The following is a 5,453-nucleotide window of genomic DNA, read 5'->3' on the forward strand; positions in this document are numbered from 1 at the left end:
ACTTAAACAATAATCATCAAACTTTATAATTTTCAACTTTAAAATCAAGTCCTAGTTTTAATTGTTGATTTCTTCTAACTAACCATTTAAACACACTAAACTTTAACTAAGATAACAAAATCAGCTAACTAAAGTTTAAAAAACAACAAAACAACTAAAATTTTAACATTTTTTAACATTTGGATTTCTCCTAAAAATCCAAATAAAACAAGAAACAACAAAATAATCGAACCATACCCGGAAAGAGTGATGACGATGTTGTTTTCATGAGTTTGGTGGCCGGAATTGCGGTGGGTTGGGTTATTATATTTCTGTTCAAATTAGATTATCAGATTGGGTTGGGCTTGGATTTTGGTGTGTTTATTGGGTTAAAGGTTAAGAGAAAGTTAATTAGTTAAGTGGAAAGTTAATTAGGTTGTATTTAAAAAAAATCAGTGTTTACATAAAAAAAATTATAGATTCATAAGATTTTTTTCGTAAGGGGAGCGGTCGAAAATTTCTAAGGGGTGCGGACGAAAATTTGCAAGGGGTGCGGTCGGGATTTTACCAGGAATTTAACACTAAATTTTCTTTTTTCAAGGGGTGCGTCCGCCCACCTTAATGTATATATGGGTACGCCCCTGCCCTTATATTTTTAGAAAAAAAAAACTTTATAATCAAGTCTAAATATAATTGTACCCGATCAGAGACTAATATTTTGAATGTAAAGCACATTTTTTTAAACATTGAATGGTTTTAAGAAAAGAAACAGTCTTGTCTTACAGCCGTAAAGTTGTGAGGATGTCTATCTATGATAAATGAAGTATTTTATACAAACAACAAGGACCTATATCCACTTGTCTCCAATTTCACAATTTCGCTATTGGTTGTTTACCATTCTCCTTCGATCCACCATCTCATTTTGTCATTCTCATCACCAAAACAACAATAAGAGAACTCAATTCCATTAATTGATGTCTCATCTGATCACTTGATCCTGTGATTTGCAATTGGTGTCAAGTCCTTGATCATATTCATTGATACAAGGAAAATCGTCAAAGCTTAAACGAAGACAGTAGCATAAATATGTTAAACCGATTAATCTTGTTATTATACATAATTGAAACTTACATGCATGTACCAGCTTAAATTCTAAATAGCATTTACTCGACTGATGTGATCTTATATGTGTAAAGTTCAAGTATTTGTTTTGTAACAGGAATTTTTTTTACCCTTGATGATACATATGATTTCTATAACCACTATGCGTTATGACGTAGATTTGGAATATGTATTTGTTAGCCTTTTAAAAATAAGACAACAAGTTAGCCTTATGAATGAATTATGCATACAACAAAAAGTGTTGTTGAGCCAGAATTTGTTCAATTCAGGTTGAAACTTAACTGAAAACCACTTTTCATAACATGAATCAAATCAACTTGTCTAAAGTGGTGTCACCATTCATTGTCTAATGAACAGGAATCAAAATGTGATGCCAACTAGCAAAATGTCCCCATTATTAATTTTGTAAATGTTCTCTAGTTGCTGCTTTTTCATGGTCCACTTCATATGGCATCCAACACATTGACTGATCAAGAATGAATTTAAAATCATCTCATCATAGCAAATACGACTGTACAACGACACGCCCGAACTTCTCTTGCACGTCTTTGGGCGTTTCAATCTGTTGATACAGATAAAAACATAGATTTAAGGACATGATATTATCATATCATATATATGTTGAGGACACTAAAAGAAAAATATCATATTATATACATGTTAATATAGATTAATATTGAAATAATATACATTCGTAGTGTCCTACTTACCGCATTTAGACCCTTGAAAAGAGCTTTCACTGTGTTATGAGGATTTCGGGACCCAACAACCTAAAACATCAAAAGTTAGGACACAATCAGAGATACACCTAAAAGGGAAATGAGTTGTTCTTTACCTTAGACTTCACATTCTTAAAACCAGCTAGATTTAAGATAGTTTGGACAGTTCTGCCAGCCTTCATGCCACCCTGAGTCGGGTCGGGCCAAAGATACACCTAAAAGAGAAAGCAAACAAACTTAATTAAACCAAACTCATTTATCTATTCCGTTTCTCAAAGGTCACAACATAAACCTTGGTTTTCTTATAAGTAGTGGCGAAGCTTGAGATTTCCGACCGGGGGGTCGAAAACGTATATACCAAAAATTTCTATAAAACCAGGGGGTCAAAAAGTCTATACCCAAAAATTTCAATATGAAAACTACCTACTCTCCACTACTGAGCGAAAAGTTAAGGGGGTCGGCCGCCCCTTCCCGGCCCCACAAAACTACGCCCTTGCTTATAAGAAGTCTGAATCGCATGTACAATTGTATGATCTTCATGTCGTTCGACATAATGCAGATTTTGAAAGCATTTCTCATGAGCCTGTCGCAGTAAAAAAATAGTGAAGACGTAGGTTGTGCTGTTAATTATTATTTAAATATTAAAAATAAACATGAGAATAACAAATTACCTTCTGACACGCAGTAGGGACTGCTGGGCCTTTTGCCTTGGCGAAACCAATGACACCATGATAATTACCACAAGCAACCATTACCGTATATTTAACCAACTGCCCTCCCTGTAAAAACAACAATCACAATTGTGAAAAACTTCCTACGCGTAACAAATAAATTATAGAAACTAGTAATGGCTTACCTTTGTAACTTTACATGTTCGATTGACATCGATAAGTTTCACATCAAAACCCTGTCATTGAATAAAATGAACGTTAAATATAAGAAACATGGGAGAAATATGCACAAAGTCCCATGTTTCGGGCGGATTTAACAAATGTATAATTATTCGCTATATGGTAATTGATAAAGATGGTTAGTAATTGTAAATTTCATAAACTTAAAGAGAAGAGGTATCAGTATCGCATTTACATAAAAACATCTAATATGTGTTGTGTAGTATACTCAACTTGTTACTAAACTAGAAGATGACCCGCCGCGATGCGGCGGGGCATTCGTTTCCATTAACTTGTTGATAGCAAACCAAAAGGTTAGGTTGCAAAAAGTTTGAAGTTGTGGGTGTATGTGACATTATATACAGTAGATGCGTCGTGTTTGTAATGTAGTAATACGTTGTTCTTATGTGTTATACCCCTGGTGTAGTGCTTAGTTGGATGATGTCTAAATCTGTTGCATTGTTCATGTTGAACTTTTTGTTGTTGGTCTCTAATTTTGTAGCAATTTAATAGTCTGTTTTGTGACTTGAGAACTTTTGGTCAGCTTACAGAACCAATATTTACAAATATAAATGAATATGAATACTTAAGAAGCAACATAAAAAAAAAACAAAAGGAAGCGGGTTGAATGAGAATCGAACCCGTAAGCTTGTGGTCGTAAGCAACGTATGCTAGCACTTAGCCAACGAAAATGTAATTATTATGTAACAAATCTGGAAAAAAGATGAAGAAAAGAAACCAAGTTAGTGAGTGTCACGTGGCAACCCATTTTTGATATGACCCACCAACGTGGACCAATAAAAATCAAGTAGTGTTCATGTTGCTTTCCTTTAATATTAGTTATAAGGTTAATATCTTTGTGAAGGTATCTTAGATTGATAGCGTTGCGTGTTTTAGAGACAAAACATAACATGAATCAAGCTATTTGCTACTAAGTATATACCTGGGAATGAACGGTAGCAGCTTGCGTTTGAGAATTAGCAATGACAGCAAGAATCACCTAGGGGTGAGCAAATTTAGGTCCGGACCGAAAATAACCGAGAACCGAACCGAAATATACCCAACCCGACCCGAACCCAAGTACCTAGGTATTTAGATCGGTTCAAATTTTTCATATAAAATAGGGTCGGGTCGGTTCTCGGTTCTTTTCATGGTGAAACCCGATTTGGACCTATGGACTGGAACCGACCCTATATTTAGGGTAGTGAATCAGTTCTGTATTTTATGTTCGATCGGTTCTCGGGTCGGGTCGGGTAATGGTCGGGTAGGTCGGGGTTTTCCTTTTGCTCACCCCTATAATCACCTGTTGCATTTCTCTCTCTACTTTCTCTCTCTAGCCTCTAAGCTCCAAATCTCTAATGTGGCAAAAGTTCTAAACTTAACATCTAAGCTTCCTATTTATAGGCCAAGGGGCTTTAATGAGATTCCTCATTATTACAGAAATGTCACCTTGCCTTTTCCTAGATATCTCTAACTATTACAATATAAGCACGTAAATTCTTCTATTTCAGCTACGAATCGGATTGACGGAGGCGATAGACATAAATGCGCTAACAGACTCCCCCTTGGATATTGCTGTAGTTAATCCGTAGTCGAACTCGTAGCGACTTGTTTTTCTCTCTCTCTTGAGTCTTCTTGAAGGTTTAACACGTCTATAGTATAACAACCCTCGGTAAAACAGACATCCTCATAAATATTTCCGACACCCTAATATATTTTTAAATATCTCAATGTGTCTTTATATGCACCCCGTATGTGAAAACCGAGCCCCAAAATAGATTATACTATATAAAATAAATAAAAACAATAATTATTAAGTTGAGGCGGGCCGCGTAGGGCCTCACCTCAAGTTAAAGCGGGCCGCGCGAGTGTGTACCAGTATATCGCCAAAACCATAAGCCCAAGCGGGCCGCGTACATGTTCGGTTTAGTTGATGCGGGCCGCGCGCGTCCTAAATGGTGGCATGACCCGGAGCCGCCACGTGTCCAGCGCGTGTCGAACCTAGTGTGTGAGCCGGACAAGCTAGTCCGTTGACCGAGATTGACGCGGGCCGCGTAGGCCCTGCCCAAATGTCACGCGGGCCGCGTGGGAACCAGATTTCACAACTATAAATAGAAGGCAACGGGCCTTCAGTCTGCTCGTTCAATTTTCGATTCTCAATCACAATTTCTGTAGTAGTGTTATTATACCCGGGCATTATACCCCCTAAATTAGCGAGGTTCTGCTACGATGTAAGTATTATAACCCCTGGAGACGTATTAGATACGCTGCCCGATTGATCTAGGGTTCCGTAACGGCTGTCGTGGTTCTGCCCGACGTAGTCGTTGGAATGCCGTCTCGGGGAGGGTATTACTAATGTTAAAATGGGTTATGGTACTAACACACGTGCATTTGTGTAAATTATAGATATTCACCAGGAAACCCTAAAGAATCACCTAAGACAGCAATGTGAGTTGATTCATTTTTATAAACCTTTTTGTTACTGTTTTTACAAAACCTCACTTAATTAAATATATACAAGGCAGTTATTGAGTATTTGTAAAGATTACAATTATAGTGGGTATGTTGGGGTTTTGTATACAAAATTAGTTACTGGCGTGGTAACATCCCATAAGTTGAGTATGACCGTACCACTGATGTTAATTGTGATGTCTTGGATACAAATGTAATTGCGGATGTGCCCTCAATACTGCAAATTGGTTTTTACTTAAACTTGATTAAACTGGGAATCACTCACCAGTAT

General features: G+C 36.9%; 2 long non-coding RNA genes across 2 annotated transcripts; both read right to left on the bottom strand.

The window, feature by feature from the left end:
• Window positions 1–1,651: 1,651 nt before the first annotated feature.
• On the bottom strand, window positions 1,652–2,134 carry LOC110922342. The gene is made up of 4 exons (XR_002583082.2): window positions 2,113–2,134; window positions 1,937–2,035; window positions 1,812–1,871; window positions 1,652–1,663 (listed from the first exon to the last, which is right to left on the bottom strand). It is a non-coding gene; the product is annotated as an uncharacterized LOC110922342 (long non-coding RNA).
• A 183-nt stretch (window positions 2,135–2,317) lies between these two features.
• On the bottom strand, window positions 2,318–2,732 carry LOC110922343. The gene is made up of 3 exons (XR_002583083.2): window positions 2,677–2,732; window positions 2,492–2,599; window positions 2,318–2,403 (listed from the first exon to the last, which is right to left on the bottom strand). It is a non-coding gene; the product is annotated as an uncharacterized LOC110922343 (long non-coding RNA).
• Between the last annotated feature and the right edge of the window lie 2,721 nt (window positions 2,733–5,453).

This window comes from Helianthus annuus, chromosome 17, assembly GCF_002127325.2.
Source record: "Helianthus annuus cultivar XRQ/B chromosome 17, HanXRQr2.0-SUNRISE, whole genome shotgun sequence".
NCBI classification, from domain to species: domain Eukaryota; kingdom Viridiplantae; phylum Streptophyta; class Magnoliopsida; order Asterales; family Asteraceae; genus Helianthus; species Helianthus annuus.